Raw genomic sequence first — 14,711 nt, 5'->3', positions numbered from 1 at the left:
ATTTTAGTAGTTTTTAATTTTGCCCCAGTCATCAAAGGAGAAAAGGTTTTAGGTCAGAATTGCTGCTTCAATGCACACTGACTGTTAATAAGGGCGGAAGTAAAAGGGGGACAACATGTAGTCAGATTTTCCCTTTAACATTCTAGCTAGACTTTAAATAAGTAATCGTTTTGAAAGCCAATGGCCTTCACAGTGTCAAATTAATTAGACAGTGAATATACAAAGATCTGTGAAAAGAGGTCACATTTGCCCAAATTTGTCTGTGGATCATGTAATTCAGGATACAGGATTAAACATGCCACATTTAGTAAGATGGCTATGGCCTTTGGGATTTCTGAGGTCATAGATATGTGTTTAAATTAATTTAATTGATAAATGTTGAGCAGAAATCAAAACAAATCACAGAAAAAAGAATATCTGTACAAAGATATAAGTCAAGGAGCAAAAGAAGTGTTCTGGCAGCTGAGCTGCTCAGACAAATACCACATAATCTTGGGTTCAAATCAGGCTGCACGTGTCTCTTTTTACTGAGTTCTCTAAAATAATCTCCAAACATTTATATGGATGAAGAAAATGAGAAAGCCAAAAGCAGTCCTGTCACTCTGGATGAGCTTGGACAGGAGATGGCTTCAGATAACGAAAGGCTGTCTGAAGCAGTGAAACCAAAATGTCAGGATGCACTTAACCTTAAGAGATGGGAACTGCCACTTCCCGACCTGAGCAAGGCTGAAAGGGAGCACAGAGGAAAACAGCTGCAAGAGGGTAAGTGAATTTAAAGCAAGTGACAGTCCTACAAGCTCACAAAATGAAAGTGTCCAACAGACTGTTGAACTGCTAACCAAGTCAGGCCAAAGTGTAATAAAGTACCACTTGGTATATAACATACACACTATATTACTATATTACTAAGTATTTTGGCAGATTTTCTATAAAAATGTCCTTAGATTTGTTTAAATAGCAAACTTACATATATAAACTCAAATTGGATGTTTTCATAATGTCATGACAAAAAAAATTGCACATTCTCTCAGCACCTTCCTCACGAAATGTTCAGATCAGCACAGTGTAAAAGCTAAAGTTGGCTGTTTGCTGATCTGGAGCATTCAGTTATGTGTTAAGTGAGTGAGTGCCATAATCTTCCCAGGAGTGGACATACTAGCAAATTCACCCCAAAGTCAGACTGTGAAATGCTCAGAGAAATTGCAAGAAGCCTAAGAGCTGCATCTCAGACTCTCCAACCTCATTTAGGATGTTAAATGTTAAAGTTCATTCATTAGAAGCAGACTGAGTGAGTCTGGCTTGTTTAGACAGATTGCCAGGAGAAAGCCTCTTCTCTCCGAAAGAACACTGCAGAATGGCAGAAAGTTTCATCTGAACAAACCACAAGACTTCTGCAACAGACAAGCTCAAAGTGAAGATGTTTGGTCATGATCAGCACCACATTTTGCAGCACAAACGCCTTACACCAACAGATAGGGGCACAGAGGTGATGATTTGTGATGGTTTTTTCAGCCATAAAACCCGGGCACCTTGCAGTCTATGAGTCAAATATGAACTCCTCCGTATTCAGAGTACTGTAGAGTCAAATGTGAGGCAATGATGATAATAACCCAAGACAAGCAGCAAATCTACAACAGAATGTGTGAACAAAAAGAATTCAGGTGTTGCAATGGCCCAGTCAAAGTGCAGACCTCAACCTTATTAAAATACTGTGGAAAGACTTTATACTGTAGAGAAGAGCGAGCCAAGAGTCCTCCAAAATGATGTGAGAGACTAATAAAGTCAAATGGACACTGATCACTTCAAGTTATTGCTGCTAAAGGTGATTCTGCAAGCTACTGAATCATGGGATGTATTTACTGTCTCAGAGGACTGCTTTTTATTTGTAGGCGATGTAGTCATGAACCAAAGTCCTGAAATATAAAAAATACTGAGCCAAATGTGCCTGAAGACCACATGAACTTAAAAGTAACAGCTGTTCAAAAGTCTTTGCAGGTCTTTACACACACACACACACACACAGACACAATATCACAATCACAAAATGGAGTAGTAATACCACAACAAGCAAGCTGACATTAAATTAATTATGGTGATACAATAGCTATACTAGAATAAAAGAAGCAATCTTCTTTTAGACCAAAACAAACATTTAAGTCAGTGAACGTTTTAACAGGACTTGTTCAAGAATAAAAGCACTGCAATCACATCATAAACTAAAGCAATCAGTCGGTAGATTGAATGCATTTCCCCAACCACCAGGAATCTGTGAACCTTGAATCATAGCTTTATAAAAAGTGATAAACTAAGTCGACTGAGATTAGAGTCACTTGTGTATACTCGTGCTTTCAGTGTAGAAATATTCAAAATACAAATGAATAAGTAATGTGAATGGATTGTTTCAGAGATTATCTTGTTCTATTCCTCTCCTGTACGTGCACAGATACATACCTACAGATTTTTTTATTTAATTTTTTTACCCGAGCTGGGAACTCATGTTTAATGTATGAAGACAGAACAGCAGGAGTGTGTAAAAGATATTTCTTTAAAACATGTATGAGCTTCAGACACATTTCTGCAGAACTCTGCCTTATGGCACAGGTAAGTTATTCTTGGTTTATTTCAAGTGGATTGCATTGTCAAGTATTGGCATCAGCACTGTAAGTTATCTGGTGGCAGTTATGCCAGCCACCCAGCTTACCATTCAACACCAAATGAGACTTTCAAATTCATATAAAGAGTACACAAAGAGTTAAAATCAGGGAGTAGGGGGAAAGAACGATTTGCTGAATCCACAAGAAACTACAGAGACTGAAGGTTAACCAAGCACGAAAATGGGCACAGAGGAAACACCGGTGTACGGCAGATGGGCTAAAAACATGATAAATAGCTGAAGAGGCTAAATTCAAAAATGGGAAAATCACAAAATGTGAACACAAACCCTCTCCCTCTCTTATCTTTGAGCAGTACATTTGTACAAGATCAGTTTTTACAATAAGATACTGTTGGTTTTCTGGATACCACAAAATGCCATAATTATGTATGACATCCAAAATTAAACCATGTATAGAATTTGACTTTCGTTAAGATGGTTTTCTTAGTTTGTTTGGTTTTTTTTTTTAATTTAATTGGATTGCCTTGTAAAGCCAGTCGTTGTCTTTATGTCCCAGCATCCCCTGTCTCACTGAAAGCTGGTACATAAATAGAGTATAACCAAAACACAGAATGATACTTAGAAAGTGCAAACCACCATAAGGATAAACTATTAATCTTGCATTAAGCTTGTCTTAGTTGTGCGCTTCAATTGTTTTTCTCCCTGTGGAGACAGGCACACTGCACAAAAGCATGACCAGCCTTAAAATGAGAAAATTACTGAATGCCACTAACGCTCTTAAATCTCTCGTGAGTGCTGGATAAAAAGAACAATTGTAATAAGGGCCTAACTTCTTTTGAAAATAACAACAAACGATGCTATTAACACCACCACCACCAAAACATATAAACATAGCATCCTCGGGGTGCTGTTACACAACGGCAATATTCTGAGTGTGAATATTCTGTGTTTATTCAGCTAAGAAGCTTCATATATCAAATTTCTATTTGTGACACTACCTGATATTTTCTACGCCCAGAAAGCCTGGATTTGCAACCAGTTGAGACCACTTATCCTTTGATGTGGATTCTACAAACGCTACAAATCTTTGAGTAAATTTTCAGTAAGCACACCTTCATAGAGCTTTTTGAAGATCTGTTACTTCTTTGTACTGCTTTCCAAAGATCTGTGATACAGCAATTCAGTCTTCGGTCCTGAAGAGTTTTCAGAGCTACAAAAAGTCTCATGATGATGATAATTGTTTAAAGCAGGATTAGAGTATAAAGAACTGCGGTGTAACAGTGAAAAAACACACACAGCTATAACAAATTACAGTACTGTGCAAACGTCTTAAGCTTCAAATAAGCCAGGCATTTTGGTCATTTAAGTCGTGTTGAGTAGTTCTCCAGGCTTTTTCTTTGGACTTTGGCTGGTATTTTACTCATTTTCAGTTCAGTCCCCGCACCTAACCATTTTCAGAAAAATATTTGTTGTCTGTTAAGCTGCTTAACACCAACCTACAAATCTTTCAAGCTTAAAAAAAGCACTAACTACACTCGAGGAATGAGCCAGTGTTGTGTCTACACTGTCTCTGTTTGCACTGGCAGATTGTGTGGAAGGAGGAAGAGGACCCAAACGCAGACACTTGGAACAAAACTATAATTTAACAAAAGACAAGCCATTTATTTGTGGCTGGGAAAAGGTACAAAACAAAAGGCAGATGCACACTAGGAAAAACTAAATGCTAAACACAATAGACAAAGAACAAAACCTTGAACATAGAAAAACATGGAAAAAACTGGAAGCATGGAGACATGGAAACATGACGAGAACTCAACAGACAACCTGACCAGGAAGGAATGAAAATACACAGACTAAATGCACACAGGAGATGATGAGGGGAAGTGGAAACACATGGGGAAAGAGCTGATTAGAATGAACATAATGATGCCACAAGGGAAGCTAAGCACAATGAACATGGGACACCAGACCCCTTCAAAATAAAACAGGAAACATAATGAGATGCAGACATGACACACATGAAGGGCCAGGGAGACTTAAACACAAGCGTGAAGACACAAGGGGAATCTAATAAACAATGAACTATAACAGGGCAACATAGGCAAAATAGAATTGTCCCTAATGTCAGCAATTACACATGCATTTGTGTAATGGTATTTTTAAGTGTTGGCAATTCACAGACTTCAAGAAACATTATTTCTGTTGCCATCTCAATGATAAAAAATTCCCTTTGTGATTTTCAGAACGGAGATATCCAAAATCTACCTACCCTTGAGTTGTAGTGGATAGGCTAATGTGGACCTTGCAAGTTTGCATTGTCATGCCACAATTAACCTTTGATATTCTCTCCACTGGATGATTCTGAGATGCAGGACAGGAAAAGGTCATGATATTAAAGGTGACTAAAGGTCACTGTAACATTTTGGTCACTGAGGTTTTAGCAATTAACAAACACATGGCAGGTAAAGCCTTTCATGAAGGAATTGGACAGTCACCAAGGAAGTACACATTAACCTTATAAACCCCCTTTTTAAATCTACCCACCTGTTTACGCAGTGACGGCAATGCCAGACAGTAATGTCAGCTACCATAACAACAGCAAAGGACACTAATACTGAATACAGGTCACAGATACAAACACACAGTGAAGGATTGATGCACTTAAGGAAATACAAAAAATTCTCCAGTGACAGTGTGTAGGCTTCTGCTCCCAACAATGTTAATCACAATGAGGAGTTCCTGGCAGAGAAAATACTGGGTTTTAAGGTGAGAGGAGTAGAGAGAGAAAGTGGAAGGGCGAAGGGAAGTCGGGAATGACACACATATATACAGACACACACACAACACAAGGGTTGTCTGTTCAAGATTATCTACCTAGTTTAGAGCAGATGAACCACAGGTGAACCTAAACAGAATGAAGCATGGAAATCATATTTATTTATAAGTCTGCAAACATGCTCATTTTTAAACTTTTGTCTGAACAAATATTGAGAAAGTGATTTATTTTCTGCTCTTAGATGGGGTGTGAAACTGTATACATACACAATAAACAAATAGCTTCACTAATCTGGTGTTGTCATTCTTAGACTGAGTCTCCTTATAAATACAAAGAAAGATTTTGTGACAACCAAACACAATAATCCTCATAATAGCATGTATTAAAGCATGTATTATTCAGAGTCAATATTAGATGATGTCTGTACAGAGCTGTTGAATCTCTGATATTCATATGAAAAAAGCTTCACCTATAGAAATTCATATTAATAAATACTGATATTAATGATCACTCCAAAAATAAATGGCTTTTGGCATTATTACAGATAAATAGCCTTTATTATGTCTGTCTTTGTTAATAGCTGCTATAGTTTCAGCTCTCATTTAATTATAATAGGACATAATGCCTGCAACTGCACTGCTGAGTGGACAACCCAACCCCAGTGATCCTCCTACGCTGGCCAGTGACAGCTCCAATAAATACTTCATCGCTGCTGCTGCTCCGGAAAGCTCATCCTGGAATGAAAATGTCCTCTTTTTCAGACCTTAGGCAGCAGCAGTTGTCAATGGAAATTCATTATTCCCTTAGGCTTTGTTTTCAGAAGAAGATATCATATTTACATTCTTTTATTTGCTACTTACCATGTCATACAGATATATATGAAGCATGCTACATAAATGTAGCATACAGACAGGCCAAAATTTCCATCCCTATAAACACCCGCTACTAGTAAAAATGAGCAATTCAAATAACTGAGGTAGAAATAATGAATTTATTGAACGTTATTATTCCAGAAAATCTTCTTTTCTTCCAGCTTTAAAGCATGCACACAAGACGTCTCAGGAAGAAATATTCTGAACAGTCCTGACCATTTTTGCAGCCAAATTGTGCACACACACTCACACTCTCTCACACACAAAACACACACTTATCAGATCATTGCGCTACCTAAAGGGCACACAAATCCTCCAAGAACTGCCTCTCTGCCTAACTTTGACAGAAAAAAAGATTCATCCCAATTTCCAGTCTTTGTACAGTGCTGCCATGCAACCATGGAGCGAGATAAAATGGCAAGTAATTTCCATACTTGCTGTATTGCCTGCAAAGTAACTGAGGGACTAATTAGTGCAGAATGACAAAAGAAAACTCTTTTTTTTCTCTGCACATTTTGAAATACTCCATTAAAGGCTAATTAAGTGAATCCATACTTTGCAGGAATCACATTTTACATTCCTGAATCTGTGCTCAGGGCTTAGGTGAAGAACTCCCTCAAAAAAAATTTCACTGCAGTGATAAAAGGTTTTAAGCATGAATTAACAAAACCCTCATTAGCGATCCACAACACCCACACATAAAGTAATGTACAATTATGCAATTACCCATTCAAAGAGCTGTTTATTTGTAGACAGATGATTGATGTAAAAAGGCTTCCTATTATTCTCCTGTTATTGGTGAATTTTGTTAACCTCAAAATAACCAATATACAGCATCATCTCTTCTGTCTGTCGGAGTCTTAAAGTCAAATTTAAATTTCTACTTCTACAAAGTGATTCTGAACTTCACATTCTGGGCGATAGAGCCTCTCTAGATATGAAGATGCATTTCTCTTTCTAACGGTCAAGCACATTTATAGGTCAGGTTGGATGGTATCTGACTTGAGGCATGAGCACAGCCTTTTATCAACCAGGAAAAGCTGGCCTTTCTGTCAACCTCTGTCTTGGTCTTCAGCTGCCTGTATTCCCCAGATTATAGCCTGGGCAGCTGGCTCATTTTCTGACCTGAGTAACTCCCAAGCAGAGAGGACGGGGCAGAGGCTGAGAGAGAATGCAGAGGATAGTGTGAGGAGGAGATAGGATGAAGAAATGTGAATAGGATAGAGGAAAACGGGAAAGCAAAGTCGCTCTGAGAGAGTCAGCGGTGCAGAAGAGAGGAGTCAGAGGAGCCACTGACTCACTGAATGAGACAGTGGTATTTCATTTCAGAAGAATGCTTTTCACTCGAGCTTTATCTCTAATGAAATATGGGGTATGAAAGCAAGATAGAAACTCCAGAGAATTGAGGCTTTCTTAAAAGCCACTATCATAACCCACACGTTTCCCCACTCATTTGTCAAGGTACCGTTAAATCTAAAAGTCAAGTAACGAAATGAGACAATTATAAATGCTAAAGTTGATTCCAAGCTGGAATAATATTTTAGAAGGTGTTTAGGATCACAAAACATTCAAAAGGAACATTCAAGGGGAAATATGCAAGGCATCCTGTCTTGTCCTTTATCCTGTTTTGTTTCTATGGTAACACAACCTTCAACAAGCCCGCATTTCTCACCAACACAGCAGCCACGGATAAACCATCACAAGCTCTCTCTAAGGAAATTACTCAAAGCAGACTTGCACTACTTGACTGGAGCATATTTGATTTGTTGCTGTTCTCTTAAAGTCTGCTGTGTGCATTTTTCAAAGAATCAGGGTTAGACTAAATGTTAGCTGTCTCTTTTAATTTGCATGCTCGTGCGTTGCTCTTGTTACTAGTGTGTACTGAAACCATGAAAGCGTTGGTTTATTTCAAATTAAGCACTTGTAGGAAAGTGGAACAATGCCCGAAACTTCAAATCTTATCATTGCTTACATTTCTGTTGATGGAATTTAAAGAGATATGACTAATAGTCCCTGGAGAAGAGCAATATGAATGTTTTTAAGGAAGTTTAGAACACTGTGCTTCACCCAAATTAAACTAAATTAATATTTAAAATAGAAACATGAGTGTATGATAGCAAAAGTGGGGACATTTCATACAGCCAATTGTGGCTCCACAACCCGAAATCAGCGTGAAAGGAAGGGATCATAAATTCAGCAAGCAGGAGGGAGAAACTTAGCTAATGCTAGCTACCTAGTTAACAGCAGCAGGTTATTTTTTTCAGGTACTAACATGATGTATTGTGACACTGAATGGTGTTTATGCATAATAAATTATGGAATTGGGCAAAGACATGATCATATGTCATGAAGATGTAAACATTTATTTAATCATAGCTTAAGGGTGAGTATCTGCTACATGACACACTGAAATAACTGCTGGTCAGGAAGATGTATTGCAAATAATGGCAGTACCAGATTTTGAAAAAGAACAAGACTGCTTTGAAATACTAGTAAAAAGGTATCTACGGAGTGCTGAGACGGATAGTGTCAGGGTTCTGGGTGGCTGCTCTGGATGTGGTACTCACCTCCCTGGATCCTCACCCTCCTTCTACTCACTTGATCGTTGTACTATTCTCAGTTTGTGTAGGCCAGTTCTCTATGACATTCTTCCTTGTGCTCCCTGGTTCTGTGGCTAATCGTAGTTTCTCCATCTCCTCCTGCACAGACCTCCCTGGACCCCAGCCTGTCTTCCCTGGAAACCCTTTGGATGAGCGAGAGCGTGAGTGAGGCACGGTGTGGACATCTGGACTGAGTGTGTGTTTTTCATGAGCAGATTGAAAAGGAGTGTGAGCGTGTATGTTTCCCCAGCCCTAGAGCTACCCCCGGAATCCCTGGACCCCTTTTCTCCCTCTCACTGTACATGTAAATATTCCACTTGGCGCTGTAAATAAACCCTGTTCTGTCTGCACAGTTCTGAGTCCTGCGCTTGAGTCCACCCTAGTCATCATGACACATAGTGTGTGAAAGTCTGTATTGGTCCAGATCTCCTCTGGCATTAACATCAGCTGCAAAACTGTGCAATGGGAGCTTCATGGCATGTTTCCACGGCTAACCTGCTCCTGTATGTGTAATGTGTTGGTGACCCAGTGCTATCGTCACATACGCGTAAGAAAACACTGAACTGTCTCATGAGTGCCAAACAATCAATCATATCGACTGTCGTGAAAAGAAGATAGAAAAGCTTTTATGTTAAGTCTTAGCAGTTGAATCTGATTAAAATGTTCTTCCTGTCTTTAGTCTGAGCCGTCACCTTTTTGCTCTTTCTTTCTATTTCTCATTTTATGGCACTGACAGTTGCAGCTGTGACAGCCTTTTTGATCAGTCTTTCTTTTCCAATTTTTTTCTTTTAACAGATAAAGGGAGGCAAAGGCAAAAAATAAAAGAAAGGACTGATCTACATAATGAAAGGGAATTCAACTTTATTCTTGATGTCCACCATGGGGTTGAAGAACTGGCAGTTTTTATCCCAGTGGAGAACAGCGCTCTCTTCTTTCGCTGGAGCAGTGGGAGAAATGACTCGGGACAGCAGGAACGTAAACTGTTGAACAAAACGTACCTCTTTCATTGCAAACAAAGATTGACAGTGTCAGTGTCTGTGTGAACGTAACACTGAGATGACAAACTGACTGCCCCTTTTAGAAGAGATAGCAAGTCACAAACACATGAAAGAAGGTGCAATACTTGGGTGGTATAACAGTATTACTGTATGTGATTTACTTAGCAATTCAGATGGTGATGCTTTTGGAAATGTAGATACTCGTCTTTCTATTAAACTGACAAGGAGTTTCAGCAATAAAGTAGGAAACCTTGTTGCACTGTGCACCACATGCTGCCAGATGTCAGTCTTTTCTTGTGTAACATGCAGGTTTGCTCAGTGAACTATGAAAAATCTAACTAGAATAACTGGTAAAAAAAAAAACAGAAAGAAAGAAGAAAAGTGCCTCTGGTCTTGGTTGATAGTATTTTACATACTGTATAATGTAGTAAGAGAATGGATGGATGGAATCAGCTGCATTCTTCCCTTGCATCAGTAGTATCAAAAATATGAATATGATTGTGCAGTCCTCCCGTTGAGAGGTAACGTAGCTGGAATATATTTGACACTGACTACATACAACTACTGCTGCTGTGTAGCATAGACTGTGGCTAAATTGTGCACATCAATAGCTACTATGGCTTCTATACTATCATTGCACGAAAGGTCATGGAGGGCTTTAGCTAGAAGGGATGATCATAGACCCAAGTGTAGGACATAAAGCGATATGAAAATCATTCCGCTTTTGTCTTGTGTGGGATAGTGTATGTGTTTAACCTGGATCAAGTCCATTTAGACTGTTTTTGTTTTTATCCTTCATGTATGTGGTGATGTTTTAAATGTTTTACAACCATATATATTTCTCATTCTTGCAATCTCTGCCATGCATTTGTCTGCAGCTCCAAAGTTCATCCACATCTTTTCTTCCGAAAGAGGAATCAAAATGTTTCTGGGAACCAATATTAGTGTCAGTATCTTTATTAACTAAAGCTGCGTGTCGATCTCATATTGATTGTTTGATTTGGAATCTACTTTGGTGGTTGTAAAAGGAATGATGGACCTGACCACATATTTCACTGGTTTACAGACTTTTTTTCCTGGTTGCTGCTCTTTGGTCCAATACTCAGCTGCAGCTTTTCAGCTGCCAGCCACACATACACAACAACAACAACCAAACTCCTCCGGTCCCGACAGGTTTAATATGGGAGGCGTGATGAGCCGATCGAGGTCAGGTGTGTCTGCCTTCCCCACAGCCGCGCCACAAACCACGCCGTGCCACAGCGGTGTACAGGGACAAAAAAAAAAAAAAAAGTCCAAAAGCCCGTAGATGAGACAGAGAATAGCAAAATATATTTCCTATTAAATACATTAAATTTTAAATTTGTTTAAATTTAAGATTCCTTTCTTTTTAATGTCTTGACAATGCTGTTGTTGTTTTCTGTTTAAATGGCACATGGTATCGTCAGTACTTAAAGGTCCAGTCTGTTTCAGTATTTTAATTATCACTTTGTTTGTTAAAGCTACATTCTTTAGATATAAAATCAACCAAAATATGTTATGTGAACTTTTCAGGTTGGCTGATAAAAACTGTAGAGTATAAAATCTCTGTAAAAGACAGACGTCAGGCAGAAACACAAACGCAAAGGGTAAAGTCCAGGGAAAAGCTATCTGGAGAGCTCTCCAAAACCCACGGGAAAGGAAAAAAGGTGGACGCTGGCGCAGCATGAGCCATAGCCTGCAGAATATGAGTTGAGACCAAGTGGAGATGGCACGAAACAACAAAGTGACTGCGGAGAATAGCTACAGGTGAAAAGAGTTAAAGGTCACCTTGAAGAAACCAGAAAGTTGAATCCCGGAGGAGGATGCTGCAGAAGCAGGTGGTACATGTTGTTTTTTCAAAATCATCAAGCCAGTCATCTGCTGAAGCAAACTGAAAGCAGCAGGGTGCTACCTCTATTCATTGTGTGAGAGTGCTGCATCATGCAAGGCGTAAGCATGCCCTGATGCAGTACTGTGATTTACACATTATCGTTTTGCCATAACTACTGTCTTTCCTTTTAAGCTTTTTAGTAAAGGATCAGCTGAAGACTTTTTAGTAAAACCTTCAATTGATCCAAAATGCCACAGTACAAATACTGACAGGGATTAGAAAGAGAGAGCATGTTTCACCCATATTAGTTTTTCTTGACTGACTTCCAGTTAAATTAAGAATTCAATTTGAAACCCTTCTCCTCTCATGCTAAATCTCAAATAATTAGGGCCCACCATATATTAAAGACAGCTTATTATCCCAACACCTCTCTGACTGCAGGTTTGCTTGTGGTTCTTAGAGTTTACAAAAGTAGAATGGGAGGTTTCAGGCCCCTCTTCCAGTGGAACCAGCTCCCAGTTTGGATTTAGGAGACAGACTCACTAATTTTAAGGTTATACACTTTCCTTTCCTTTCCTTTCCTTTAAAACTTTCCTTATTGATAGAACTTATAGTTAGGGCTGGATGAGGGTATAAAAGTGAACCATGAAGTTGTAACCACTTTGCATTTAATCATTAGTTATTATTAAACTCTGTCTATTATACGAGTTAACTGGACACTTTTATACAACATTAAGAAGAGAATTCAGGTTTTGGTTTGAGGCACTCAACCTGCTGTGAAAGGGGAAATTGTGAGCTGTTGGTTGCACATACAGGATCACAAAACTAATTCTGATTCATTCCAAATAAAATTAATTACCCACTTAATCAACCTGCTGAACAATCACAGTTCCCTTTCATGGTGAAAGCAAGCAAACAGACCAGCATATGAGTCCCAGCTTGTGTGACATAATCAATACACATTTGTGTGTTATCAATGGAGATCGTGCACCTGTGATAAAGCATAATGATTACAGTCAACCAAGCCATTTCTACCTACCGATTCTCTTTTGTCCTTTCAAGCAATCTTCTTCTATTATAACAAGCGGCCCATTTCTCTCTCCTGTCATTCTGTTCCCTCTCCTGGAAAAATAAACAAGCTTTTTGTTGATCAGCCCCCTCATTAGCCTCTTTTTCCAGGACAGTTTTCTTACAAAAAAAGCTGGTGTTATGGTAACTCTCACTTCACTGACTGTGCTACATAGCTTTCCGTATAATAGGTTCAGTGGCTGTAGCAAATAATTAAATAATTTACATCAGGGGATCTCACAAAGAGCTGTCTAATGAAGAGCGTGGAAAAGAGAGCAGAGAAGAGTGAGGCTAAGTTTTAAGTCGATAAACAGGAAGAGGTTACTGGGAAGTTTAAAAAGGAGAAAAAAAATCACCCCTCAAACTACGGATAATTTGTCATTACAAGGACTGCCTATAAAAACTACTCCACTTATTATCTTTCTTTGGGAGGAGAGGACAGATTGTGCTTTCTCATGCACATTCATCCACCCAAGCACCCAGGCACAAAAAGCAGACCCTTTTTCCCCTTATGTTGTTGCATTGCTGTTGGTGAGACAGGAAATGAAGGGAGCCGTATCATCATGTAATAACACTGCGATGATGAAGAAGCTCTGACCATGGACAGAGAGGGAGGGAGATGGAAACACAATGATTCAGAGAACAGAACACTCTCACAACCTAATCAATACACGCCAGCGTGCCGCATCAACAACCAGAATAGAAAACAATCCTACTCTGTTTGTAGCCCACACATGCATTTATTACTCATGTCAATCTGCACTCTCTTCTCCAATCAGTCAGGATAAAACGCTGTGCTCATTGTATTTGCCAAAAAAAAGCAGGTGTCAAGAGAGGTGAACTGTATCCTCGCTCTGGTTTAAGTAGGAGTTCATAAGGTTTTCAGAGAAAAAATAATAAAACAAGAAGCCTAATCTCCCAGAGGTTGGCTTAATTAATTTTTACTACAAGTTTACACTTAGTAATTGGTGTTTGGGTTGTCAGGGTTGCATAAATATTGCTGAATTTTCTACACACAACAGAACACTCACGGATGAAAGAGTTTGTCCTCGGTTTAAATTTTATATTGATCTTCTTATTAACACCTGCTTTGGGGCAAATACATTTTACCAGGAATGAATGTTACACAAAGTTCAAAAGGATGCACCACTGCCACCCTATGGACAGAGATGCCTATTACAACAACGTAGCAAGTTAAATGGGGATAAAAACAAGGGGATAATCAACCAAGGACAACTAGTTAATTAAACAGTTGTTTGCAAAAAGACTTAGTTAATGTCACTGCTATATCCATTCATACAATTACTGAAGATAGGTCAGGTAAGGGGGCAGGGAAAGTTTTATCAAACATGGTTAAAAAGATACAGTTTCATTCACGATGCTTTCTGTTGGCTGAAAAACTTGAATTGGTGTTTTTATATATTTATAGATGTGACGATTTGTCTTTGAGACCCCTTTTAAGCTAAAGTTTAAAAAATACTTGAAATTTGCAACGAGGCTGTGAATTTTTTTTTCTTTTTTTTTAAATTGAGCATCAACAATGTAGTACAAAGACATACATATAGCAAGGCCACAATGCTCCTTTTTACATATTTACCCCACCCCAAGAACATATTGGACACCGATCCAGAGGGGAAAAAGTAAATAAATAAATCAATAAAATGAATTAATGAATAAAATGAATTTAAATGAAGTACAAGGAAATTCACCGTATTTGAAGATGTGCACTTAAAGGGGAATAGTTTGCACAAAATTAATCCCAATCACACACAAAAACAAGGATTTACGGCAGCTGTCAAGCCTCTTTCAGGTGGGTATGGTTTTAATTTTCTCTAAATGTTTTAGCAATGTTTTCCCAAACAACAAAAAATCTCTCCTTCGACCCCTTAAGAGCGTATTTTATCTTTTCCAGCTGTATAAATTGTGTCAGGTCA

Source organism: Oreochromis aureus, linkage group 19 (genome assembly GCF_013358895.1).
Source record: "Oreochromis aureus strain Israel breed Guangdong linkage group 19, ZZ_aureus, whole genome shotgun sequence".
NCBI lineage: Eukaryota > Metazoa > Chordata > Actinopteri > Cichliformes > Cichlidae > Oreochromis > Oreochromis aureus.
This window is presented reverse-complemented; position numbering follows the sequence as displayed.